The 14,250-nt window shown below is 52.6% G+C and overlaps 1 protein-coding gene across 2 annotated transcripts in view; it reads right to left on the minus strand.

Moving 5' to 3' along the window:
• TENM4 (teneurin transmembrane protein 4) overlaps positions 1-8,544 on the minus strand; it is a 731,611-nt gene extending 723,067 nt beyond the window's left edge. For both annotated transcript variants that reach the window (XM_041730444.1, XM_041730443.1), the window contains exon 1: positions 8,428-8,544. The gene's annotated coding sequence lies outside the window, so the exon portion shown is untranslated. The remainder of the gene's footprint in view (positions 1-8,427) is intronic.
• Positions 8,545-14,250: the final 5,706 nt, after the last annotated feature.

Below are 14,250 nucleotides of genomic sequence, written 5' to 3' on the forward strand. Positions count from 1 at the left end.
GAAATGAATTATTAATTTTATTTAATTTTAATTAAATTTAATTTAAATTGTGACTAGTGACTACCACACTGCACAGTGCAGCTCTGGAATATCTAGAGCATCACCCAATAAATATTTATTAAGTGATAAACTTGTGTAAGCTCTTAATTCCACCTCTCTCTACCATAAGTCCTGCAAGGCAAAAGTTTGCCACTTCCATCATCATCTCCATGTGTCCATTTGTTCTCTCAGATGCAGGTTTAACGCTATTTATCTGCCATGTGGGGGTGATGTGAAGATCACCTAATTAATGTTTGCAAAGAGCTGCATTGCTGACTGGTTCTCAGAATAACTGCACGTTAATAAAACATTTAAATGAACAATTCTCATCCACAGGCCAGAGGAGGGCTGAGTTTATTCAGTAAAGAGCTAGTTTTTCTGACTCACTCTGAACTAGATAGCTTCCACTGTGGACCTCATCAATACACACTCCTTTCATCTGCAAGTTTCCACCAATCAGAAGATACTGAAAAGTACCTTCACAATGGTTTTGATGTCACAGTTTGATGATCAAATTAATAATACAAACAAGACTGGGGAGGGCGGATATCTAACCAACTTGAACAAATTATTTTTAAGCTCTTAAGCACTTTCAATGCTTGCATGATAATGAAGCAAATTTTTAAATGTCTTCATCCACTCTCAAAGTAGACCCGGTAAAAAGACTTCTAAAGAAAAACACTTTACTAAGCACTCAGTTATAATTACATGGCATTCCAGAAAGTTATAAAGTTGCTATTCTAGAAGAAACAAGGGTTTTGGAGCCAGAGAGGCCTATGATCCAATGCTAGTCCTGGGTGCACGACCCTGGGCAAATCGCTTGCCTTACTGAGTCTCAGTGTCCTCACCTAGAGCATGGGAGTAACAGCAGCTACCTACCACACAGAAGGCACTCGGGATGTGTTTGATGGACTCTTGCTCCATCCTTTTCCCACCTCGACAACCACTGGATGATAGAACCGTGTCCCTCCCTACTCTGCCTGCTGAAAGATGCCAATCCTCAAAATCCAAAATGGTTAATACTTAATAGTGCCAATCTATAAACATAAGACAGCTTCTCTTGACATCTGGTGGTCATTATTACCACTTTCTGAAATAATGTCAGATAGGAAGTAGCTAGAAACCTGGCTACTACTGAAAGTGTGGACCAGGGACAAGCATCATGGCATCCTTTTGGAGCTTATCAGAAATGCAGACTCTGGTCGCTCTTCCTATCTACTGAATCAGAACCTGAACTTTAACAAGACTCTTGGGTGATGTACACACATATTAAAAGTTTGAGAAGTACTACCTTACAAAACACAAATCCACACTCCCCTCACAACCTAATTTCATAGAGAGGGAAACTGATTCCAAGAACAGCTAAGTGTCTTACCCTAAGCCATAATGTGTTAGCTGCAACCCTATTGCTTGACTTCAAGGGGTTCAAAGACCAGACTTTTAGAATCGACAATCATTCCACGGCAGGAAATTCAGCTCTTTAAAAGAAAACATTCTTAAAACCCAATGTTCTTGAGGATTATAATGATATATCAGTTGAATCTAACGATCATTCCCACTGTGGGCGCAAGCAATAAGCTACCGCCCAGTCCACAAAGCAAACGCAAGACTCAGGAGGACAGGGAGTAGGGGGCACTGCACAACTGCTTTTGAGATCCTGCTACATTTATGTCCTGTTTCCTTTTTTATTTTCCAAATAAAAGAAAGGCCCTGATTTGATGTTCAGAACATGACAAAGGACAAAAAAGGTTCCATTGCCTTCCCTAGTGAAACTGGAGAGGTGTCAGTATCAAAGGCAGCATCTAAACACTTGTCAGAATTCAGAGTCTGCAACCAGTGGAGTGGGTTTCCTCCATGGTGACCACACCACGGAACAAGGCTGAGGTGACCTCTCTCTGATCTAAAGGAACTCCTGATGTCTCCTGCTGAGTACGGGGACACCTCAGAAATGGGAGGACTGGATTTCCCCCCGTGGCTCCACTGAATTCTTTGTCAGATGACGAGTCATCTAACCACAGGGAACAAATCTTTTCTGGGTCACAGAAATTTGACACGTGAAAGCAAGACTGACAAATACACCCTTTCATTGAACTGGCCCATACTAGGATGGACAGATATGTGCAACTATTTCCACCTTGGAAACAGCATGTAGGCACATTAATTTAATTTTTTACTGTGCCCAGGCACCATGAAGAAAGACAGTTGGGCGGATTTTTCAGCAAAATGCCCTGCAGTGGGTGGGGATAAGCTTGCTGTGGGTAGTCCCAATTGTTTCCTTTGTCAGATTTCCTAGGCGGCCATTCCAAGGCCTCTGAGCCAAAGGAAAAGGGATGGGGGAAGGGCAGGGAGGGGTGAAATCCACTGCCTGAGCAAATGCTAGACACATACACTTCTCTGAGGAACTGTTTGTCATTCACTGTGGAGCCAGCCCCACCTACAATACAGAGGAACATATTTACATATTTCAACTCCATTGCTGGCTGAAGCGCTACAGAAAGTGATGATTCGTAAACAGCCAGGGAAGAAAAATGTTCTCCAGAAAGGATTTGCCTATCACTTCAGCAGAACAGCTCAAAGTTATGCAAATCCCTGGCTTGAGGTTTGATTGTCACCCTCACCTCCCTCTACTACCCAGGCTCCCAAGCCTATAAGGGATTGCAAAGTAAACAGCCATATTCTGGTTTAAAAGACAAAGTAGAAATCACTAGAAGCCTACTGCTTCTCATGTGTGACAGAAGTCTTAGCATGGCATATGCCTGTGACCCTGCAATCCTACTTTCTAGGAATTTATCTTCAGGAAATAATAAAATTACACAGTGTGTACAAGGGTGGTTACTGCAGCTTTGTTTCAATCAAAAAAGAACAACTAAAAATAAACAAGAAGTCAAAAAATTTCAGTGCTGTTTAAATAAATTATGGCATATTACAACACTGAGGTTCTATGTAGCCATTAAATATGTCGCCATAGGGAGAAATGTCATAACATGGAAAGACTTATCATTAAATGAAAATACATATTCAGTATATTACGACCATGATCTCATCTTTTTACATGCATAAAGTCACAAGTTACAACTCAAAATGTGGTGAAACTTATTTTCTGCTTTCTCCTTATTGCCTTACCGTGCAACTGTGAATATATATATATATATATGTATATATGTTATCAAAGTATATATATATATATATACACATATATATGTATATATATTATCAAAGTATATATATATATATATACACACATATATAAGACAATAAAAGTTTAAGACAATAAAAGTTTAAGAACTGTAACAAACTAATAAGTATATAAGGCCCAGAGGACCTGAAGATGTAAGAATCTACACTTAACACTGTTTCATTAGAAGCTTTTCTTATGAAAAACTATACATTCAGGGATCCATAATATGCTGGACATCCTGGGAACTGGGGCACATGTCGCTTTCCAAGTGGCCTCCCTAGCAGTCTGTCAGTGCAGAGAAAAGATAGAGTGATTCAGCTTTCAGCTACAATAAGCCAGCCTGATAAACCATGTAAGAAGGCAGGTAAAAATCGGTCTCTCAGATCTAGAATTGACGTTGATTTACCCCGCTAGGCTCTTGGAATCAAATCTGCAAGGAGGTGATTTAAATCCCATTGTTCTTTTGTTTCCCGTTTGAGATTTATGGATGTGGGAGATGGGGACAGGAACAGTGGCCAGCTGGGGATCCAGGCAGAGTAGCTGGTTATTGGAACTGGCTAGGGGGCTGAGTACCCAGGTGAGGATCTATACCAGGTGATACTCAATCTCATTTTCTTCAACCCCTCTGAGTTAAAGAGTGTAAGAGGGCATCTTACTTGAGTCCCTTGCTTGTGGTGTCCAGCAGTCTTTGTCTTAAATTCCTAATCACCCTCTTTCCCATATTTTTAACTCTTGATCTGGAAATATCAGGTTATGTAACATGCCAATCTGCACAAGGATATAATTCTGTCATAAAAAGGGATTCAATGAGGGAGAAATTCTAACAAAACTGGAAATGACTTTTCTAAGAAAAGAGAAGATATTTTTGTTTCAAGCACTTGGGCTGTTTTTAAATAGACTGTAGATGCTGGTACTTTTTGGGCTGTTGATTTTCCTGCCCAACCCCCACCCAACAAGTGCACAGAGCTGGAAAGGGATGAAGGAAGCGCAAGGGAATGATCATCAGTGACGTTTTGTGACACTAACCCTTGTTTTGTCGTAAACTACAGAATATCTTCCCATTTACAGGAGAGAACAGAAGTTCCAAAGCTAACTTGCCTAAGGCCACATCACCCTGATTTCTACCCAGTAAATAAAGGAGTTGAAGTTACACCCCATCAGTTTAGCCCCGCAAAACCAGGTAGGGTTAAAGAGATTATAGCACAGAGAGTCCGACCTATTGGGGGAGAGCCCTCGGAGATCCAAATCGCCCACTACTGCAGGAGCCGATCTCCCCCTGCAACACCTGTTCAGTGGGGAGCTCACTACCTCATATTCCAGATTATTTCCTTCGCTGCAGAACTGGCCTCTGAGGATACTTGTTTCGGTTGCTCCCTGGATCCCCCGCCCCCGCCCCGCAGTGACCAAGGCTGACCCTCCCCCACCTCCACAGTCCAGCAGGGCGGTTTGCAGGCTTAGTGCCCCCATTGTACCCTCCATCCCCAGACAGGAGGCTGGCAGACGGATCCAAGAATCTCTGAAACCGATGCCCTCCAGCCCCGACAACTTCCCCACCCTCAGAGGACGGTGAATTCACACGCCAACCCCCACTCCGCTCCGCTCGCTTAAACACACACGCCGGGAATAACCCCTTCCCCGGATCGGCCCCCTAAGGCCGCGGGACCATCCCCGTCCTAAGTTTTGCCTGGAGAGGCTCGCGGCGTCCACGGGCGACCGTCCCCGGGCCCGGCCGCACACCGGGCCCCGCGGGGGGGCTGCGCTCGTCCGCCCCGGGCCCGGCGCCGAGGCAGGGCGCGCATCAGGCCCCTCCCCAGGGGAGCGGGCGCTTTCCACCACCGCCTCGGGACGCTACGGAGGGGGCACCCCAGCCTCCGCCAAGCCCGGCCTCGCCGCACGCCCCACCTGCAGGCTCCCTCGCGCTCGCGCGCTCCCCCCCACCCCACGCGCACACACGCGCACACGCGCGCGCACAAACTTGCTTCCACCACCACCTGTGAAAACATCCCGAACTTCGGCGAGCAGAGCTCCGGGGCTAAGCGGCGCGGGGGGCGCGGGGGGCGCGGGGGGCGCGGGGGGCGCGGGGGGCGCGGGGGCGCGGAGGGCGCGGGGGGCGCGGGGGGCGCAGGGCGCGGAGGGCGCCGGGGGCGCAGGGCGCGGAGGGCGGGGCGGGGGGCGCCGCGGGGCCGGGCTCGGGGTTCCCGCGCTGGCCCCGCCCCCCCCCCCCCCCCGCCGGCGGCCCGGCTCGCGCGGACTGCGGCGCAGCTCGGCCCTCCCCGGAGCTCCACGGCGGGGGCCCCCGCAGAGGACCGCGGAGAGCGCAGGGGGCCTCGGCCCGCGCCGCCGACCCGAGTCGCCGCGGGAGGCCGAGCAGCGCGAGTGCGCGGGGAAACAGGTTGCCGCCGCCCCGCCCCGCCCCGCCGCCCCGCCGGATTCCCGCCCCGGCCGGGCGAGCACAGCCCCTCCGCGGCGCCCCCCGCCCCCGCCCCCGCCCCCGCGCGGCCCGCCCGGAGCCTCCCCGGCCGCCGGGCTACGGGCGCCTCCGGCAAGGTCAAGGCGCGGCCGGCCGGCACCTGGGGAGTCTCCCCGGCGGAGCGCGTTGTTAAGGATCATGGCAGCGGCAGGAAATCCGAACGGCCCCGCAGGTCTGCGCAGGGAGGATTTATTTTGCAGCGCGGAACACCCTCAGACAGCCCCGGGATGTCAGGGGGAGGGCATGCAGGGTTTCGGGACGGAGGAACGTGGCGAAAACAAAACCCTCGCGTCCACCCGGGCACACCACCGCCTCCGGCCTGCGGGGTGGGGGGCGGGGCGGGGGGCGAGGGAGTTCAGGGCCCCTGAGCCTCAGACTTCAGCGTGGCGCACGCCTCTAGGGCTGGGGCGCTTCATCCCTCTACAGGCGAAAAAAAAACCACAGCGATTTAAGAGCACTTCCACTACTGTGGTTTCTCTATCAAAGACCATCAACATGCTACAGGCTGCGGCAGCTCTGAGAAGCAGTTGCAACAGAAGCAAACTGCAGTCCGCGTAGGAGAGCAGCGAGGGGGCGGAAGCCGTGCAAGGCACTGCTCCCCACCCTACCCCAGGGGCGCCCAGCCTGCCCAGGAAGCCAGGACGGGGTGCCCGGGGTGGCAAGCCTGGCGGAGGCCAGCACTCTCCCTCCTAACCCCCGCCAGACTGGGTCCGGACGGCTGGCACGCTTGGCATCTCCAAGGTGAACCAAACAGCTCAGGCAGGTTCCTAAACACACGGAGGACAGACACTGGGTGTGAAAGATGCGTTGGGGTCGGAGGAGATCAGGGGGGCAGAGAAGCGAGGCTTCGGGATTCCCCGGGAGGCAAAGTTAGTTTCCTGAAAGAGCATCCCCTGCAAGGTCTCGCAACACCTCCCGAGGCAGGCTCGGGGTCTGGGGGACCCCATGGGCCCTGGGTTCTGACCGGCTTTTTTTCTCTCTGACCCATCCCGGAGCCTCTAACTCCATTCCCAGCTCAACAACCGGTTCTTTGGGGACAGTAGCATCAGCACCCAACGCGATCCAGGAAGTGGGCGCCGTGGTGCCAGGTGTCTCCCTGCTCTCCGGTCCCGGGATGGGTGCGCCCCGGTACTTACATTCCCCACGCAGGCAAACTTTCAGTCTCGCCCTTCGCGAGCGCGGTGCTCGCATCACGGCGCTGGGTAATCCCTGGGCCCGTTTATATAATTGCCCGCGATGCCGCGCCGCGGACCCTGCGTGCACCGCCGCACAGCTCCGCGCTCGGGCACCCTCTCGCCCCCGCACTCGAATCCCAAGCGTGCCCCGCCGCCGCCTTCCACAAAGCAGCAAGGCGATCGCGTGGATTCGTCAAATCCAAGGGTGCACGCAGGGTCTACCAAAAGCAGGCTACTTTAATGCGCCCTTTCGCGGCAACGGTGGCTCACGGAAAACTGCATTTCTACAAACGTCGTCAGGGCTGGGGGTGGGTGGGAAGGAGACGGAGAGGCGGACGGGGGCGGGGGGCGGTTGGCACGGTCGTAAGGAGGGCTCTTTACCCAGCCCAGTGGCGATACCCTGGTCCGCACGTACCAGGGTGCACACATCGCCTGAACGCGTCGCCCTGAAAGGGAAGCCAACTTCCAAAGTTAGAGACCACGCAGCTGAATTTCCAGTACTTTCCAACCTCGCCTGGGCGGGGACAGGAGAAGGGGCGGCCCGCGGAGCCCTCCCTACCTGCCAGCCGAGGAGGACTCCCGGTTGAACCGTCCCTGGCCCCCGTGGCTGGCTGTGTATTCCCTGCTTGCGCGTGCACACACAGACACACACACACACGCACACACACTCTCCAATTCCACCTTCACGTCCGCTTCCTTCATTAGACTGCATTTGTAAAACGCGAGGAAAATGACGGAGCAGAGCACATTTGTCCGAGCCGGGGGTGCGAGTGGTCACACACACACACACACACACACACACGCGCGCGCAGTCACACTCACGCGGGAGCGCTCTGAGCGTCCACCCGCGGCGGCAGCCCGCGCTCACCGGGAAGGCAACGTCCGCGCCGCTGCAGGGAGGGCGGGCGAGGGCGGGCGAGCGCCGCGCGGGCTGCGGAGGGCGCGGGGCCGGGGTCGCCCTCCGGTTCCTCGGCTCCCCGCGCCGCGCGCACGGGGCCGCTGCAGCCGGCGCTCGCCCCGCAGGACAGGCTGCAGCCGCCAGAGCCCGGCGCCACCTCCCAGGCTGGTTCTGCAGAGGGGCTGCGGACGCTGGGGCCGGGGCTGCGGACGCTGGGGCCGGGGCTGCGGACGCTGGGGCCGGGGCTGCGGACGCTGGGGCTGGGGCTGGGGCCGGGGCCGGGGCCGGGGCGGGGAAGGGGATCCCGGTGAGCAGGGAGGCGAACCCGCGCGCGCCGCCTCGCTCCCACCCGCAGTCCGGAGTCCCGGCCCCGCGCCCGCCTCCCGGCTCCCCCCTAACCTCGGCTCCGGGACTCCCGTCCGCGGCGGGCTCCGGGGGCTGCGGCGACGGGGGCTCGGGCTCCAGACCGGCTCGCCTCGCGGGCGGCCTCCCCCCGAGCTCCCCCAGCGCGGGCCGAGGGGCAGGCGAGCGTCTCCGGGAGCCCCCGGCCGCCCGCGCGAGCGGCCCGACCCCGCCGCGGCCAGCGAGCGAGGGCGGACGGGGGAGCCGGCGAGACGCAGCCGCGGGCCCCAAGGCGCTGTCCGTGGAGCGGGGCGCGCCGCCTTACCGTGGCTGCAGGCTGCCACCGCCGGGGACGCGGGGAGGAGGGCGGCAGCGAGGCTCGGCGCCGCGCCGGGGGCTCCTCCGGCGCTCGGCGGCGCGGCTCCTCGGCTCCGCGAGCCCGAGCAGGGCGCCCGGGAAGGAGCGGGTCCCGGCTCCGCGCTCAGCTCCAGCGAGACCCACAGCAGCCCCGAGGGCAGCGGAGCCCGAGCGAGCCTCCAGCGGCGCGCGCACGCCCGGCCCCGGCCCCGGCTCCGGCCCCGGCTCCGGCCCCGGCTCCGGCTCCCGCTCCCGGCCGCTCCGGCTCCCGCTCCGGCTCCCGCTCCCGCTCCCGCTCCCGCTCCCGGCCGCTCCCGGCCGGCGTCCCTGCCAGCACTGCTGCCCCACATGAAACAGCTGCAATCCCGAGGCTTCTGGGGGCTGGGGCGGCTGCGTGCGAGCGCGCGCGTGTGAGTGTGTTGAACAGCTCCCCTCCGCCCCCCTCCCTGCCTCCGTCCCCCGCCCTCGCTCTCGCACACACAGGGCGAGCGAGCGAGCGAGGAGACACGCGCGCGCGCACACGCACACGCACACGCAGGTTCCATGAATGGGAGGCGGGAGGCAGCCCTCGGGGTGGGCGAGCCGCGGGCAGGGCAGGGCAGGGCAGGGCCACGGCGCGGGGGGCGCCACGCGGGGCAGCGCGGCCTCCCGGGGCCCTCGCCGCCGCCCGGCGCGCCCGGGGCTCTGCGCCTCCCCGGCCTCCTTGCACTGCGCTCCCTTCTCCATCTTCGCTCCCTCGTGCTGCCTTTTCTTTCTCGAATCCTCCCAGTAGTCTCGGTTCAGTGTCTCCCTCGCTCTGCTCTTTTACCGTCTCCGCTCGCTGTTCCAGGCCCTTTCTCCAACTTTCTCCTGGCTCGGCCCGACTTTCCCCCACTTCCTCTCCCCCTGCCTTTTGTTCTCTGGCCTCCCGCGTAGGCCCTCTGCCCCGTGCCTCCGAGGTGCAGCCCCTCGGCCCCTCGCCCTGCCTCCCCCCCACACCCCCTTCGCCCGTCCCCGGGGGCTCCTGGGCCGGCGGCTCCCCCGCCCCCCCCGCCACCCCCTGATGCTATTTCACACCCTCGACACTTCTCCGGGGTCAGTCCCTCTCGCGTTGCTGCTGCAGCACAGCCAGAGGTAATTAAGAGCTGAGAACTTGAGTTCCTTCCTCAGGCTCGCAAGATGCCCAGAGAAAGGCCCTCCCTCGGACAACTTCCCTAAAACCATGGTAACAGCTACTCAGTCGTGATAACAATCATTTAAAAAATAACTGCGGAGAACGTGGTCCAAGAGATTTGTCCTTCGCGTTTCTGGGCTGTGATCGCCAGCACATTTGGAGAAGGGCATTTTCGCGGGTGGGAGAGGCAGCTTGGCGCACGGGCAACTTGCAAGGGCTTTGGAGAAAATTCCCACCGCAGCCCGCTGCATGTTAGCCCTGTGACCTCGTGCTCCCCGTGACCTCTCGCCCTGCCTCGGGTTTCTCATCTGTAGAATGGAAGGTCATACCTATCTCACCCCTTATGGTGAGGGTTAAAGGAGAGAACAAAGCAAAGAAAGCACCGGACATACTGAAGTTCAAACAACGTGACTTCCTTTCTCCTCCCGCAACCTGTTTTAAAACTCCTTTCACGATCCACTACATTATATCTCCACGACCTAAAGTGTGCAGTGAAGGAGGAAATGTGACAATGATAATGTTACAGAAGTGTGAAACAAGGCCTAGGATATTTTAAAAACTCTGTTGTATGATGACCAGGAGGCCCGTCTAGCCAGTTGCTGTCTGCTGATGACAGAGGCATCACAGAGATTATAAACTTGGGGTGCTGGGATGCCCCTTCAACATCTCCTAACTGAGACTTCCCAGAAAGTCAGGGACAGAGGTAGGAGTGGATGGGAGGTTTCCGTGCCCTCCATTCAATCTGTTTTTAAAATCTTCATAACTGAACACTGACCAGTGACAAAGCCTAGGAGACTAAAATGTCAAGTCTCTGCCTTTGGATAGCATTTATCAACTTTTTGTCTTCACTGCAGATATCAAATGGTTTATACAAGCTGTGATTGACAGTTAGATTCGGCACTTTGACAAATATTTGTTGACCACCTACCCTGTGGCTGGCACCGTCATGGGCTCTGGGCATCCAGCGGTGAGGCAAACAAGCCTTGCCTTTGTGAGCGCGGAGTGCAGTAGACATGTCTGGTGAATGTGTAATAGGGAAATGAGTCACATATACCTTGAGAAATATCACTTGTTTGGTGGACAGAATCTTTCCAAATATGAAGCCCATGGCAGAGGGGATAATAAAAGAACCCTTGAGTGACAATTCTGGAATTTTCATTCTGGACTGTTCATTCTGTGCACCTCATTTGACTGATGGGAAACCAGAGGCCCTGGCTAAAATTAGCAGGTGAAAGTATGATGAGAAACAAGATATGTTGCATAGTCTCGAAGAATCCTCGATTAATTTCGAGAGGAGAAAAACAGTAATTTTACAGTTGAAACACCTGGCCAACTCTGCCTTAAGTAATTAATAAGTCAGTATCACTGGTAATGTGATCGGTAGACATCATGTGCCTCCTGATGTGACCCATTGAGAAGGACATAACCTCCCCTCTGTGGTAGTCCTGCCAAAAATAAATAATCTGAATCGAATCATGAAGAAACATCAGACAAGCTCAAACTGAGGGCCATTCAATGAAATAACTGTCACGTTCTCTTCAAAAACACCAAAATCGTGAAAGAGAAAGACTCTGCCACGGTTCTAGATTAAAGGAAAGGCTTAGCTCTCTTGACAATAAAGGTAACACGTGGTCCTGGATTGGGACATTAATAGGAAAATGTGAATTTCTTTATCTTGATAATCACTGTATTTATGGAGAAGGCTTTCCTTGTTTTTTTTTTTTTTTCTTTTTTTTACTTTCCTTGTTTTTAAGACCTACATGACTGAAGTATTTAGAGGTTTAAAGATGAAGAAATCCCCACCTTCAAAGAGATGCACAGTATGGTAGGTTTCCGCCTAAAGGACAGAGAGAGTCTGAGCACAGAAGATTACCCAACCAAATCCTGGTGGGTAAGGGAAGACTTCCTGTAGGAGGTAGTATTCAAGTTGAATTTTGGAGGCGCTTTTTAAATAAAGGTAACCTACAGGGACATGAACGAAAGCATGTGGCACATTATGGCCTCAGAGTTGGCACATGAAGGGAGTGCTTGGGACCATCTAGACAAGTAGGTCGGGTTGGATCTTGAAGGGGCTCGAATGAACCTGAGGAACTCAAACATCTTAAAAGCTTACGTATGGGATGAGCACTGGGTGTTATACTGTATGTTGGCAAATTTAATTTAAATAAAATATTTTTTTTAAAAAAAAGCTTAGGTAGGGGGTGAGGGTCCGGAGCAAAGAGTTATCAAAGACTTTTAAGTAGAAGGAGCCATGTGATCTTCAGTAGTTGAAAAAGACAATTTGGCAGCAGTGTAGAGAAATGGATTGAAGGCCCGAGAAGACCAGAGCTGCTCAGTTAAGATCATTTAGGTACACTCAGGCAATTGCAGTGAGGATGGAGAAGGGAAGAGAGATTTAAGAAAGATCGAGGGTATAAAATGAACAGTTATTGGTGACTGGCTGAGTGGGGGTGGGCAAGAAATCCAAAGGGACTCCTAGTTCTCAAGCTTGGGTATCTGGGTGGAGGGTGGGACTGTCTGCTTCCATGTCAAGAGAATTCAGAAGGAAGCGGAGGTTGTAGAGGGAAGACTAAGGTCAGTTGTTACCATGCTGTAATCTAACTCTGTAGCAGCTTGATATTCTCCTGGATGGTTGCTCTGTGCCACAGGAAACCCAGCCTAAGACCCTCCAAACTGCCAGCCCACGCATTACCCAGAGAAGCAAACAAAACCAATAGATTAGATATAATAGCAGTACCTTATTTGCAATAACAAGAAAAAAAAATTGAAACAGCCTAAATGGTCAAGTAGTTGGTAAGTAAGTTGAGGGACAGCCTTGTCAGAATATTATATAGCCACTGTAAAGTTCTTTCTTTGCAGAGTTTCTCAGGCTGTGGAAAAATGCCAATGCTATCCATGTAAAATTTTTAAAAAGCAGACTTCAAAATTGTTAACTGCATAAAAAATCTTCCCGGAGAAAAATCTGGGGGAAAAAAAAAAAGAACCACCAAAAACATGCCAAATATTAACAATGGTTGCCTCTGGGTGATAGGATTATGAGTAATATATATTTTCTTCTTCAGGCTTTTTGGATACTTTCTAACTTTCCCACAATGAACATTCATTACTTTCATAACAAAAATTAAAAGCTGTCATTTAAAAAATATGGCTGTGACCCCCCTCTTCTACTTTATTGCTTTTCAATCCACCCTTCCCACTCCCCCTGAAGACTGCCTTTTAAGCTTTATCTTTGAGAGTGAAATAAGAGGGCATTTAACAAATCAGGGGAAATTATCAGCTGGGCTGGAGAGGGGGAGGAGGCGTTCTTTCTCACGTAGGCAGATATGTTATTAGAGCTGTTGAAACTGTATATATTAAAGACGTTTGCATTGCCCTTATTGATTCTATGCTACGTTACAAGGAAAAGAAAACCTGTAGTGGGGCCCAGAAAGTGTGAGTCTTTAAAGGGCAAGTTTTAATTAGGGAATGTATTTATTTGCAAAACCTCTTCTCTTCATAAACTGGCAGTTACTGTAAAATCGTTTCAGAAAGCAGGTATTTCAGGCAAGGAGACACTTGGGGGCAAGGGGCAATGCTTCGTGCCTGTTGTCTGACACTACATCAGATACACAAACTGGTTACATAGGATTTGGACACCCACTGATAAGTGCCATCAAATGTCCACAATTAGAGGGCAAGAAAAGTGCCAGCCCAAGAACGTTCTCGTTCTTAGGAAAGGTCGCTGTAAATGGCTCCCCAGTAAAGTTCCCTCAACATCTGTGATTTTTCATCTCACAGAAATGTTTACTATGTGCACAGGTAATAATACCTTACACAAGCGGAGCCGTCACATTTTCAAGGGCCCTCCACATCTGTTGATTCACTCAAGCCTTGTACCCCCTGCCTTCCTTCCCACTAGGATCCTGTTACTTCCAGTTTGCAGGGAAGAGCAGAAACCCAAAGAGGCAAACAGTGGGTAGAACTAAAGACAGAACAGGAGACATTTTTGGAAAGCCTTCTATGTGGCTGTGGCACTTCCAATATGAGTTCTCTCATCAACTCCTGAAGGTAACTTGGGAGGGAGGGTGAGTAAACTGGAGTGTGTGTGGCTCTGGCTCAACAGAATCAGAATGAGATTCTCCTCCTCTCCAGAATTCCCAGGACCATGCCTTTCCCAGCATAACCCGACTTTTAAAAGCCAAGGAGTGCGGCTGGTTATTATTCTTTGGCAGGTAACTCAGTTTACCCTGTGAGCTGCCTTTCTGTCTTGAGGGAATTCAAAGCTAGTATTTGGGGATTTAACAATGGCTTTTGAATATGTCTGCTGGAAAAGGAGGAAGCCTCTACTTGGATTCTCACACATCTTCTCCTTTGGAGAAATGGTTGGATCTTTCTCCTTCCCCATCTTCACTCCAATGTTCAGCAGAGTATTTAGTACTTAGGGGTTCTTAGCAAATATTCCTTCATGGAGTGAAGGAACAGATACTAGTAACAAAATAGCTAGCCTGTATTGAGCATTGTGCCCAGGCCTAAAGGCAATGTCCTGTAAAGGACATTATCTCATTTAAATTTAAGAGCAACACCATGTGGTAGGTATGATTATTACTCTTATTCCATAGGTGAGAAAACTGAGATGTAAAGAAGTTAAGTAGTTTGTCC

This window comes from Vulpes lagopus, chromosome 15 (assembly GCF_018345385.1).
Source record: "Vulpes lagopus strain Blue_001 chromosome 15, ASM1834538v1, whole genome shotgun sequence".
In the NCBI taxonomy this organism is placed as follows: domain Eukaryota; kingdom Metazoa; phylum Chordata; class Mammalia; order Carnivora; family Canidae; genus Vulpes; species Vulpes lagopus.